Source organism: Struthio camelus, chromosome W, assembly GCF_040807025.1.
Source record: "Struthio camelus isolate bStrCam1 chromosome W, bStrCam1.hap1, whole genome shotgun sequence".
NCBI lineage: Eukaryota > Metazoa > Chordata > Aves > Struthioniformes > Struthionidae > Struthio > Struthio camelus.
In genome coordinates, this window is record NC_090981.1 from 37,074,040 (window position 1) to 37,087,919 (window position 13,880).

Sequence of the window (13,880 nt, forward strand, 5' to 3'; positions counted from 1 at the left end):
GTAATAGTATAAATAGAGAGGTGAAATTACACTCCAGCAGAGAAAGAGAGAAATAGAGAGACGCTGAGACAGAGTTATAGACAGCTAGACATCCATTACATGTCTATATGGAAACACACTTATCCACAATAAGAAACACACATCTACCCACAGAGTCACACAACACATTATACTAATTTTCATTTATGGGAATCGCAGCGCTGGCAGGGGCTGTCAGCCCTGCTTTCCTCTCCCGCACAAGCCCTTCTGGGAAAGGACGAGGTGACCCCGGAGGGCGGCAGGGGACCTCTGTCTGCTGTCTGTCTGTCTGTCTGCTGTCTTCTTCTTTTTTTTTTTTTTTTTGGAAATTTCAACAATTGTTAGCATAATGAGAAGGAAGACAACACGGAAATTTCAGGAAGGGGAAGTAAATCGAGTTGCATTTCAATTGTAACCCCCTGCTCCGTTTTATCTCTCCTTCTCTCCTGTAGGCTCGGACCGGAGGGAACCAGCCCGGGACAGAGGAGGAGCAGCGGGAGCAGCTTCACCCACAGGGTTGGCTTCGTACAGGACCAGCCCTGCTGTTGCTAGTTTGTCCCGATTTGTCTCGCTTGTCCTGTTAACACTACATGGCCCTGGGTCCAAGCCAGGTTAGCACTCAAACACCTTCAGCTACACTTCAATTCCCAAATTTCCCATTTGCCTCTCATTGAGTTGCGCCAGCACAGCAGTTTATGGCACTGAGGTGCAAATATGATCAGCGAAAGGTTGAGGATAAAAAATAGCATTCTGGGAATTTATTTATTTCTTTCAGCAGATTATGATTCAATCCAATTTAAAATAACTTTTAAAAATGAAGTTTTGGTTTATTCATCTATTTATCCAGATCCTTTTGCTGATCTGATGCCCAGTGCAATCCCATGAACGTCTATATCAGCACAACTGAGAGGACGGTGAGCCACGAGATGAAACTTTGTAAGCTGGCCTGGCTGTCAAAGAGAATACGATGCAGCCTGCGGGGGTACTGAACTGCAGTTTGGGACTGGAGCTCAGCAAGTGGAGAGAAGAAGATGGAGACATTTTAAACCGACTTTTCTGCTGGAACATCAAATGGCTTGCTAGAAAAAAGGAATAGTAGCTCAAAGGGCCAGATATGCAGAATATTCTCTCGCTATTGCAGTGAAATCCAGTGTCAGCCAAACCAAAATGTAACATCTGCTTAAAGAGGTGCTGAATCGTGACCCAGTGCAGTGAACTGTTTGTTGGTAAGCAAATCATACGTATTTGGAAAAAGGTGGATTACAATATGTGTGATGTATATAATTATACATCCGAAATTACAGCTTCTTTAAGCACTTGGGTAAACCTAGAAACAACAATCATGAAGAAGTTTCTGCTGTAAAAAAGCTCTTTTGAAAGGCACTCTAGCTGAGCACAAGGTGGTGAACTTGAAAATGGTCATTGGCTGAATGGAAGGATGCCTTCTGCTCCTGAAATCACAGTGAAAACGCCTCTGGGTTAATATCCACAATAGACCCTAAGAAGGCTGGAAGATCACAAAGGTTTCTCACGACCACAATATCTATTCAACTCCAACAATAATTTCCTAACCAGAGCATTTAAGTGTCTCTGCAAGCATCTAAATATTTAGGTACACATAAGAAAAGATAGGTAGTTGCGTTTCTTCGTGAAAGACAAACACTACTCCAACAAAGAAAAGAAGACTAAGTTCTCTCTCACCTCAGTCAACTCTTCCTTCGCACTAAACTTTGTAAATGTTTCTTGTGCCAATCGTAATATGTATCTAGGCTTTCTTGCTTTCTTTTTTTTTTAAATACAGTTACTTGCTCTCTCGTAATTCTGTTGTTCTTGCACAGACTTGAATTTTTAATTTATGCTTTAATCAGAGGCTCTGAATATTCTTCTTCAATATCTTCCTTAAGATGTGATGTGATGGCTTTTGAAAGGAATCCAATTGTCAGGCTGGAGACCAGGGTTTGCTATGGCAAAGCAGAGAGGGAGCTGCAAGCAGCCACAGGCCCCGTTGCCCTCCAGTCCGGACCCGGTGGGCACACGCTGAGGGCTGCGATCTAAGCGTTTAACTCTCCCTGCTCTGAAGGGGAAGGAAAAAAGATAAAAGAAACTTGGCACAAAAAGACAAGCGGAACTAAAAGGAGAAACAGAGAGGAGGATCTAGGCGAAGACGTGACAGGAGGCAGTGAAAGCCGGCCGAGGAAAGCCAGAGCGCGAGGAGGAGCGTTTCCTCTCGCTGTCTTTAATTTTTGCTAGCAGAAAATATTAGAGAGAATAACTGACAGAAGGACCCTAGATATTTTCTGAAATATACAGACACACAGGATATATGATGTAGCCTCAAATAAAGATTTTATCCGCGCGGGTATGGCTGGTCACGTTACACATGACTGACTCCACTGTGATAAGGCAGTTCCCTGCCGATGAGCATCAGGAAAATGTTTACACCGTGCCGTCGCATCCTGCGTTCTGGATGTGCAGCGCACTCTTACAGAAAATCTATTTTAGGAATGTTCTAGAGAGTATTAAAGCATTTTATAGAGCCTATTTTTTGTCTGCCTACACCTGTAGAGCCAAGTTCTCTCGATAGTTGTCAGTCCAAATGTAGCAGGCTTAGAAAGAGCAATGAAAACCTTAAAAATATCAAACATAACTTTTCTGGCTCTGAATATTTGATGCCTGGAAAGCCTTGCCACGGGCTTTTTCAGGGCTAGAAGGAGGTGATGGGTCCCTTTAGGCAACTCCCTTTTACACAGATATAAAACTCCTGTTTTCAGGCTCTCTGAGTGTTAAGGTGGCAGGTAGTAAAATCATTATATATTTGGAAATAGAGAAAATCTACAAGCCACGGGTGAAATTCCTTCTCTGTTTCTGGGGCACACCTAGTTGGAAAGCCCAGATATCATTCACATCTAGGGGAAAGAGGGAATCATTTTCCAATATTTGTTCTTAAAAGGTAGAGTTCTGATATTTTTTAACGAGTGCTGAAGGAGGTAGGTAAATAGGCATTAGGAAGGTTAGATGATCGAAGGGACACATTATATTCAAGGATTGCTTATATGTTTTATCTTTTTGCCTATTAATTCCGGTATCTCATACTAAACTGCCGCGGCTGCGAGAGAGAGACACCCCCATCAGTTAGTATTATTTTTAAGTAATAGCTCAGACACAAAACCTGCTGCTTGCCATAAAGCCAGCTCCAGCGCGCCCCGCGCTGTCCCCAAAACCGGGGCAGACGGTCCCCGCTGAGCGGCCAGAGGCGCTCGGGGCGGCGATGGCCACGGCCATGTCCCGTGGAGGACGGCCGGCTCCGGCCGCTCTGCCCCCGGCTCCCGCTGCTCCGCGGGGAGCCCTCGGCTCCGAGGCCGTGGGAGCTGCCCAGAGGTGAGAGCCGCATCCTGCCCGCGCTCTTTACCCAAAGTATCTGCCTGATTTCCTCACTCTCGTGGTGCTTCAGACCCTTTTTAAAACACGCTGTCAAGTACCCTTCCTGCAACAGGGATGTTTTCCCGAGTTGGAGCCCTCAGCTCCATTCAAAGCAGGCCGTGATACTATTGCAAAAATATGTTTACGAAAGGACATACATTATGTATTTTAAATTTGGTTCTGCTCTCCTAGGCTTAACGTGTTCATTGGTTGCTTCCTTTTCTCAGCTTGTCTGAAGAAGATAGGCCAAAGTGCAGTCTAACATACTAATAATGCCGTTGTGTGACTATTGCTCTTGATTGCATATTTCTTATCCAAGCGAAAATAAAAAAATTCTGAGGGTCTACATGTTCCTTGTACTGCAGGGGGGGCAAAATAAGATGAGGCGGCAGTGTTTCTAAAATAAAACTGTAAAAACTTCTCATAAAGAGTCAAAGATGTTTTGCCTGAAGCTGGCAACCAAGGCAGGTGCAAGAACTGAATCAGAGACTCTTTCAAAACCCTATTCTTTTCCACCTACGCCCCTCCTTCTGAGTCCCATATAGGTTCCTACGTTAGCTATCATATGCAGAAAAATCAGTGAACTGTAGGAAAGGCTTAAATAGTGAGTTCATCTCTCTGCTAATTCAGGATTATTGTCTACTCTCTTGTTGCCTAATTCTTTTCTTTTTAGCTAGTTGCTTTTTAAAAGGGCATAAGAGATTGGGTTTTTGTACCTCCCTTTTAAAATGGAGTAAATTCAGCAGTGCAGAATGCATAACAGAGAACATATCTTTTTTGAATATTTTCCATGATAACCACATAAAAAGTTTGCAATAAAATTAAAAAGTGCTAAAACAGATTTTTTTTTAATTTTGGGGGTGAAAAATTCCTTTTAAGGTCCTATAAAGTTAAAATGGTACTATTGTTTCCATTTGGCATATTTAGGAAATCTGAAAATTCAAATTCTTTGTGACAAATTCACTGTCACTGAATTTTTTATTATTTAAAAAAAAGTAGAAATATAAAATTAACCAATATAAAATTAACCTAATTTACACACAGCCACAGGCACAAACAGGGAAATAACCCTTTGCACAGCTGAAAGTCTACAAGCAGATGACACACAAACTATTATAGCCTAATGAAATCTTTAACGTCCACCTAACGCAGAACGATCCTTGGTTTCCAGGCTGCAAAAATTCCTTTAATGCATATGTTAAAACGTCTTCAAATATTGTCTGTAAGATTATACTAGCTACTAGAAAAGAACTCCTGAGGTAAATTTAAAAATATAAATACATGAAAGGCAGACAATAGGAAGGCAGACAAAATATGTGTACAGCAGAAATGTGCTCCCTGCAAGCGACACTGGCTGAGACAGCCTGCCCAGCCGGATGGCACAAAGTGCCCCGCAGCGGAGGGCTGTCCAAAGCATCCTCCTACTTTTCCCAGGCTTACTAAGAAGTCGGCCCGAAAGAGCTGCCTCGCTCGAGTCGCAAGGCGCTTCAGGAACGCAGACCTGCTGGCCATGTCCCCGCTTCCTTAGGAAGCCCTGCGGCCTGTCTTAACAACTGCTGTGCACTTAGGATTTTTATTTTTCCCCTGTTGTGGAAAATACACCATTAAAAGGTCGATTAAAATGTGCTCAGGTGAAATTAAAGATGTGCCATAAGCCATCAGGACTTGGTCCCTCAAAGTTATGACCGAAACACAATTCTTGCCTCATTCTTTCTTGTCGATATTTAGTCGATGCAAGCGTGAGATTTTAAGGATTGTGTAATTTGGGTTATGCAAAGGTGTAAGCATCTTTAGCTACAATTTATTGGTATGAAATTCTCCGTCACGCAGGGAGCTGGCAGGGTCCTAGAGGAGGACACGAATCCCCTGGGCGCCGGGAGGCCCCAGGGTGGCAGCGTGCCGGTGCCGGGCGCGCAGTGCAGGGCCAGCCCGCGGCCGGGCAGCTTGCGCAGGGCTGGTGGCGAGCGCGGGCGCCGTCGCGCCCCGGCCCGCGGCAGGTCCCCGCTCCGGGGACTCGGCGATAACAGAGAATTGCTTTTGCCCCGCTGCCAGAAACCAGTCCTGCAGGTGTCCTTGCCACCATGGCCGTAGGGCAAGGCCAACGGTGAACCGGCAGCTTCTGGTTCAGCCCCTGACGGCAGACCGGTCAGGGTGTATGGAGACAAGGCCCCTCCAGACTATTGCCAGGCTCTGAGCTAAATTTTGGTCCTTTTTTCTGGCCGTTTAGCCTCTTTTTCCACGGCCCTCTCATTGCTAGCTGGCTTCAGCACTCTCATTTGCTAGAGCTGCCGCCTGGTCCTCGCCTGCGCCCGACGGCCGCTCTTCGCGCTCCTCGTGCTCTCTGCCTCCTTGCGCTCCTCGCGCTCCTCCTGCTCCTGGTGCTCCCGCCCTGCTCCTCGCCCGCCTCGTGCTGCTCGCGCTCCTCCCGGCTGCGGGTGCCCGGCGGCACAGGGACCTGCCCTGGGCTCCGCGACCAGGCATCGCGCTGCCTTGCTGCCTCCTGCTCCGGAGCGGTGTTGCCCGCTCCTCCGCTCCGGCGGCGACCCAGGGAGCGATCCCGGCCGGAAGGCAGCCTGGGAGCGGCGGCTCGTTGGCACCGCAGTTCGCTAGCCGACTTCCTACCGCACGGCCAACCTTTGGAGCCAGGGTGGCTGCATCGTGTTAAATCATTTGGGAATATTTTTACCCTAAACGGACTCCGTGACTGACTGGTAACTCTGGTGAGAAAGGATGTGATATTTATTCGCAGTTCTCACCTCTCTGCATAAAAACAAACTTAACTCAGCGCAAGGAGTAACCACCGCGGGCCAAGGTCAGACCTGGCTCGCTGAGCGTGAGCAGTCTGCGGTGCATCCGCTCCACTCGCGCAGAAGGTCTGTTGTAAACGTGCACATCCGATTTTATTTTCCTCGCACCGTTTTTACTCTTACGCAATTCTATTGACTTTAATAGAAGCAAGCCTAGTTCATGCTAGTGCTGTGAAGATCAGACTCCGGCCCAGATAATCAGTATTGGGTGTAGGATTTTTAGATAAAAATCTCCTGAATTTCTTTCACCACAGTAGGAAAAAAAGGAAGTGATTTTGGCATATGCTCTCCAAACACAAACGCAATCCTAGTTCCAAACAAGCAAATTGATAAACTACATTACTCTCTTAAAGAAATGTAGCCAAAAGTGGGCATTTTATCTTAAGCAGAAGGAAAGAGATAGAGAGAATAAGTTATTTCCTTTAGGAGATCAAAACATGATGTGGAAAACAAGAAAATAAACTTAAATGGTGCTGTAATCCCCAAAGAAAAACCTTCAGTAATACTGTGCCCACAGCAGATAGCTCACAAACATGTAAATCATTTTATCTATAAATAACTCAAGATTACAAGGAACTGATTTAAATAGTTTTATTCTAACTTAAACAAGCAGGGTGACTGGAAAACGGAATTATGACAGACTAGGGGTCCAGCCTGATAAAAACTCTATTAGCCGTACTGATTTGAAGGGATTATTTTAGGAGTGAGAAAGAAGAAAGGGAGAGAGAAAGAGAGGGGAGACAACTGCTGCTCGGCAATGGGGAAGCAAAGCCGGAGAAGGCGGCCACCGCGCTGGGTCAGACCCTGCGGGCGGCCGGCTCCAGCGCGCCCGCACGAAGAGGGCGCGTATCGCACCACGCTCCTCCGCTCCCGTTAACCCTCGGGGAGGCTTCTCAGCATTTCGTTAAAGCAACGCTTGCTAATACAGGTTTTCCAGGCATTTATGTTGCGCTCGTCGCCATCATATCTGAGCGCTTGGAGTCTCGAGTTTCAGTTTCTTAATTATAGTCTCAATCGGATGCCTGACTACGCGGCGACGGGAACCGTCACCTGGAAGGAGCAGCGCTCCCTGCGGCGGGTGATGGGGCTGATGATACTCCCCAGCGGCCGGGGACGAGGCAGCGCAGCTCATTCCAGCTAGACAGAGAGACGGGTGTCTTTTTAACCACGCGGGCGATCGGGCCCTGGCGCAGGCTGCTCAGGAAGCGTCTCCGTGCCAGGAGCTACGCGGGGCTCCGCTGGGCCTCAGCGGCCTCGTCGAGCCCGACCCGCCCTGACCGCGGGGCTGGAGGACGCGGCCTCCGACCGCCAGACGCTCCGTGATCCTGCCAGCAAACGTGACGGCCAGTGCGCGCCCAACGCTTTCAACTGGAAAAACCTGCAACCGGCAGGACAGTTCTGCCTACGAGTTTGCCCGCCTTCTCCTCGCCTGACGGCGCCGAGCAGCCCTGACCCGCGCCGGCGGGCCCGGCCGTGTCCGGCCACCTGCTCGGCCGCTTCCTGCCCCGGCGGCGAGGGCCTCGCACCTCGCCGCGTCCCGCGCCCCAGCGGCCTCTCCCCGGGATGCCGACCCGTCCCCGCAGCCGCCGCGACAGCTATCGCTCACCCGCCAGGCACCGTGCCCCCGTGGCACGGCCGCTCCCTTCCTGCCAGCCCCCACCTCCTGTAATTGCAATCATAACTCTGCAGCCGTTTAACTCGCCTGACACGCCAAGAATAAACACTAAATCGCTCTGCAGGTTCGTGCAGCCGTCTGTGTGCGCCAAAACCAGGAAGCAAACTCTTTCTCCTTTAACCCCCCCCTACAAAAATGGATCAGAACCTAATTGCCCACAGCAGGGGACTCCGAGCTAGAGCCTGGGGGAGCAGGAAGGGCCGGGAAATCATGGCCAGGAAACCTGCAGTCTAATATTTACCCACAGGTCAAGAATAGTGCGTACGGCTAAGATGTAGGTGCTTTTTTATACTTTTAATTTCCACCTCGGAGATGTCATCTTTGCAGCGAGAGAGGGCGGAGAGCGAGGAAGGCGAAAAAAAGGGGAAGAGAGTAGAGAGATGGTTTTATTCGCATTAAAGCAGCAGTGTAACTGCTCTCAGAGTCACGGTGGCAGTAGGAGGAGATCACCGATGATCACCAGATCAGTAGGAACTAACCAAAGTCTCATAGGTTAATTTAAATTAAGATGATTATTTTAATCTGGTGGTGCTTCATGTGCAAGAAGTCATTTGCAAAAGTCACCTCTTCAGTGGTTTTTTTTCTGTCAGATCATATCAGGCCTCCGCTTCCCTCCCTAAACATTTATTGGGTAAGAAGTAACCATTTCCATATACCTACTTATTTGCAGATCGCCGTACCTCACTAGATGTGTTTCCAAGCCATCTGAAACAGCTCCTGAGCTCTGCAAGGCCTTTATCAAAACCATGCGATGAAGGGACACCTGCAAACATGCAGGGAGCGAGAAACCTGCTGCAGAACAAATGCCGTTCACTTTAGGAGTTACAGCTACTATCGCAAAGGTTTCTGCTCCCTTCCTTCTCTTTGCGCCAGGCCATGAAAGCACGGGAGCGATTCCGCAGTGCACCCTACGCGTGTGTATTTGTAATTATTAGGCTTTTCAGACTACAGACCAGAAAAGCATACGATTCTTCATTAGAAATCCAAAATATCTGACTTCCTGTGCTGCTTTATAAGTAGCACTATCAATTTAAGTACAGAATATCTGCAAGGGACTGCTAAAAAGGGCAGCCTGAGAGGCGCAGAAGGACCGCGGCAGAGCTATCCTTGACTGGACGCAAGTAAATTTTGCACTTAAGCACGTAAACAAAGAAGTCTGTTATTAGCAAAGCCCAAGCCTAATCATGACCAGGAAGAAAACAAAACAGAAAAGCCAGCCCCTTCTCGAAGAGCTTCCAACGTGAAAGAGGAGAAAATGGGTAAGAAACAGGTAAGATGAGGGAAAACCGAGCCATTATCGCTCAGTGTGATAGGTAGCAGGTGTCTTGCCAAGGCCAAACAACACCGTCTCCGGGAAGACTTGCCTACGGAGTGCCCTTTTCAAAAAACGCAGGTGCAGGCCTAGGACGTTCGCTGCACATACCTGCTTTCCACAGATTTTCCCAGACTGGGTGCACTGCAGTTCCTAAAATTTGTTCAGCTTAATACCTTGAGAGGGTTCTCTCTTTTCTTCATTACCAGAGGCTTTTTCTAGCTAAGGTGACTTTTAGGTACTGGTGGCAAGAAAAATCCCCTTGTGACAGAGTGTCATGATGCCTATTAATTGATACGGTTAAGTTTTGTAGCGCTTGCTTTCTCATAGGCTTCTGATGCTTTTTATATATAATAATGCCTTTTATATGTAATAATAGATGGCCTGCAGTGCTATGAGTCTTCAGAACAGGCCTGGTTCCAGACCCGTATGAGGCTCGGTAAGCGAAAAGCTGAGCAGTCTGTGCTGCTAATTACAGTGTAAACATTTAATAAATATTCCTTCTTTTTATCCTTTGCCCTTTTCAAAAATGAAAGGTTGTAATTTACATGTACGATAGTTCCTAATTGCCTCTTCACAAAACCTGCTTGTTTTATTTATTTTCTATCTTCTTTTGGGAAGAGGTGGAGCATGTGAGAGAGAGAGAGCAACATTTCTACCCTCATCTACATGGCTGCTGTAAAACCATGCTCCCTCCAAAATCACCCCCAGCTCCCTCCCCACAAAAAAACCTACAGAGCAACAGCCAAGATATCTTACGCATCCACCTGTCATCTCAAACGATAATTCTCCTGAACTGCATTTTTAATTAGAGAATGATTACCTGTAAACATATGTGTGCGTAAACATGCACGCACCTACATATTTTGTGCCGAAGCAGTTTGTTTGTTTGTTTTATAACTGTTCTGATACTGAGATGGTTGCAGGTTGGGGGCTGGGGGGGGTTGTTTGTTTTTTACAGCAAAGTATGGCTGCAGGAATGGTTATGTTTGGGCTCCATATGCAGGTTCCAGCCATATATTCAAGCTGGACAATAAAGCAGGGAAAAAACAGCTGATACACAAAAGGGACCGTCTAGACAGTGCCCCATCAGTCTGGCTAAATTTGGTGCTGGCATTCCCAATGGGATTGTAATATAATTGTTCTGGTGTCTGCGTTCATTCCCCCTGTCAAACACCATCCCAAATATACATCCTTTTTTCAATACAATAGGCCCAAACTGTACCATTAGATGGAAGCAGCTTTGAAACAACAACCTAAGCAAATATCTCCTAATGCACAGAAAACCTGTTCTTTAATTGCTGGAAGGAAAAAAAAACCCACATCATTCTTTAATCAAAATGGAATTAATTTGATTTTCAAGGAAAATATAATTATTTTAATTAAGAAACTAAAAATAATTTGCGAAGAAATCCTGAAAATACACTTTTGTATGGGCACAGAGCAAAGGCAGCTTCTCCTATATGTTTACTAACCTCTCAAGGAAAATTTAAGAGAAACTCAGAGATGTGAAAGTGTAATGATAGGTATGGACCATAAATTCTAATGAAGGAAAAAAATCTAATGAAAAAAGAAAAAAAGTGTTAATGAGCAAAAAGCGAGGAAAAATTGCTGTCATTTTACCCTCTCACAATTAAAAGAAACCAGAGGTTGCTTCTTGAATTTCTGTGAGAAGACTATCATCTTATTTATTTGGATTTTTGAGTGTTCAAAAGACATCTAATAGACACTAGAAGCATAACCTTATCTTGATTAAAACTTGTTCCAGGTATTTTATAAAAATCTGAGAAATAATCTGTAAAAATATAGGAAATGTTTATCAAGGAGACCAAGCACGAATTTGGCGCTTAAATAAAGAAAAAAAAAAAGAAATTAAGAACATTGGTTGTGTCACTAATGTCCATAGACAGAAACACAGAAGTAAAAGCGTGCAAATAAAACGCAAAGTAGCAAAACCTCCGCTTTGGGAAAGTGAGATACAGAAAATACGTTTGTGATATGACCATATTTGCAGTTACGTGCTATCTTTTTTGCTCTTTTGTCCTTTTCTTTCGAGAACAATTTATTTCCAGACCTTTCGACGTAAGTAGGACTGAGGCACGATTTTAGACATTTCGAAGACATATTACCCCAAATAGCTTTGTTTTGAAGCGTGTGGACTTCCCACAGCACAGCGACAGCTACTTATGTTGCGCATTGAGAGCCCCCAAATTCTCCAGTTCAAGCCCAAAAGAAAAGCCGCACTGTCTCAGGCCGGGGCAGCATCCGGACCAGATTTTTGCATGACGGTTTAACTGAGGGAAGCAAATAGTCTAGACTTTCCCCTCCCTGTCCTTTCGCAGTCGTGAGCAAGAGCTGCCCGCAGCCCGGAGGCTGTCGGTAACCCAAACACGCGTGGTGAAGACAGCCCCCCCTCCCTCACCCCCCGCCAGCCGCTGAGGCCGGTGGCTGCGAGTCCCTAAGTTTTCACTGCGGCAACTCCGCTCCCAGCAACTTTCGGGGCCGAGCGCGGGGCCCGCGGGGGCGGCGTGCGCGGCTCCGGGGCCGAGGGAGCGCAGCAGCCGGGTGCCCGCGGGCGGCGAGGCCGCGTGCGCTGCGCGGGGCCGCTCCGCGCCGCTCCGCGCAGGCCGGCCCGGCTGGGCGCGGGGGCTCTGCAGCTGCCCCCTCGCCCTTGAATAAAGGCGAACTTCGCTTTCGGGAGGGGGCGAGATGTGTGAATACCTTGCCCAATAAGAGATGAGGCATATTGAAAACTATATTAAATTACCCTGATTAACAATTTAGCCACGAACAGGGGAGCTTTGGGAGATCTCTATAGGCAGGGCTGGGGGCTATTCATGCCAGCAGCTAAGAGGTCGAAAGGTTTCTGAAGTTCACAGGCTCAGAGCCTTTGTTATGCTAACAGACAATCTCAAATCAGCTGCCTGCTGGAGTGTGAAATATAAATGATTCCTTGAGAACTTCCAATAAGTTGTCACTCTTGTTCTCCAAATACCAGGACAGGCTGCTAATTTCTAGCAGGCCCTTTCTGCAACATCGCGAGCCCTAGATGAATGCCTTTGTAGTTCAAATAATCTTTTTAAGGGAGCTGTCCTACCATAATAGCCCAACTGCATCTTGGTTTGGACTATGAAATGAAAATCGGGAGTTCTCCGAACTTGACTTTTCCCGTGCCGGAGGGGTGTTTGGGAAGGGTGGGAGCCTCTCTCCCAGCCATACGGCGAGCTCGCACCCCGGGGGCCCGGGGCATTAATAAGAGGCTATAGTCTGGGAGCTCCTGAGAGCCAAAGATTCAACCCCTCACCCCTGCTCTGAACAAAGCCGGGGACAAGATTTACGTGTCTCAGCAGACTCCAAAGCTACCTGCCTCCCTTTTCACCGGAGCAGCCTTTTAGGGCTGATTTAGGGCGCTTCGTGCCAAAGGGCGTGCGGAGCCTCGGCACGTGAGAGCCGCAGCGCCGCTTTTGGGGGGCTCCGGGCAGAAGCAGCAGGTCCCTCTCGGGCAGCAGGGTGAATTACCTGGGAGGGCTCCTGCTTTGCCTCCTGGAGCTGAGGGCCAGGGCAGGAGGGATCTGAACTTAAATAGCTGGCCGGGTCTCGGGTTTGAAGTCTGGACACAAAGAGAAATATTCATATCATTCCGCAGAACATCACTGCTAATACCATTAAGAGGAGAAGAATGAGTTAATTATCTTTATACGCCAGGAAATCAATCTATTAGAGGATGTGATCCTCTCTGATTCAGGAAAGCGCAGAGCCTCCCCCGTGGACCCGCGGCTTGCGGGCAGGCGCGCAAGGTGCGCGGCAGCGGGCGGGGCGGGGGGGGTGAAGGCGCTGCGCTGCGCTGCGCTGCGCTGCGCGGGGCCGTGGCGCAGGCGGCCCGGCCCGGCCCCACGCACGCGGGGCTATTGCCGGCGTGGGGGGGACTTCTCCTAATCCCCGCAGCACGCGAAAGGAAAAATTAGATGCGAGGCGGGTTTAATTGTGCGCGCTGGAAATAGGAATCCAGCGCCCGGCCCGCAGGCAGCGAAGGCACCGAGGCACACGCGCCTCCTCCGGGGTTAGGTCTGACTAACGTGGGAGTTGTTTGCGCCCGAGACGGGTTCAGGCTTCTCCGATAAACACAGCGCGGAAAGGTCCCTTTTGTCGATTGCTGTATTGATACACACTGGGAAGTGGTTTATGTCGAGGTCGGGAGGCGAGGGTGGGGGGAGAGGTGATAATTGTTTTCCTCCTAATCCGCATTTATTTTCCCCTTTGGAAATGGATGTCGCCAATTGCTGTCTATAAAGCTGTTCAAAAAAAAATTCTCCGAAAACAGGAGAAACAAAAGTTTGGTTTATACTGTCTTGCAAGAGAAGAAAGGAGACTTTTTTCCTTTTATTCCTTTTTTGGGGGCGAGCGGAGGTATGTGTGGGGGTTATTATTCTGAAACACCAGAATCACGAATTATCCGTGTCCTCAGAGTTATTAATAACACTTAGCACTTCCAACGCGCTTTGCGTTTACAAAGATCTGAACAAACGCACAGTAATTAGTGTTGTTATTTTGTTTTGCATTTCGAGAGTTTTTTCAAAAAAAAAAAGAAAAAAAAGTTGTCCATTTTCCTGCAAGTTTCCAAACAAATGAAAATCACTACATTCAAGCA

The 13,880-nt window shown here is 47.6% G+C and overlaps 1 long non-coding RNA gene across 1 annotated transcript; it reads left to right on the top strand.

The window, feature by feature from the left end:
• Nucleotides 1-328: 328 nt before the first annotated feature.
• Nucleotides 329-1,837, top strand: LOC138064112 (uncharacterized). The gene is made up of 2 exons (XR_011137354.1): nt 329-629; nt 866-1,837. It is a non-coding gene; the product is annotated as an uncharacterized lncRNA (long non-coding RNA).
• The last annotated feature ends 12,043 nt before the right edge of the window (nt 1,838-13,880 follow it).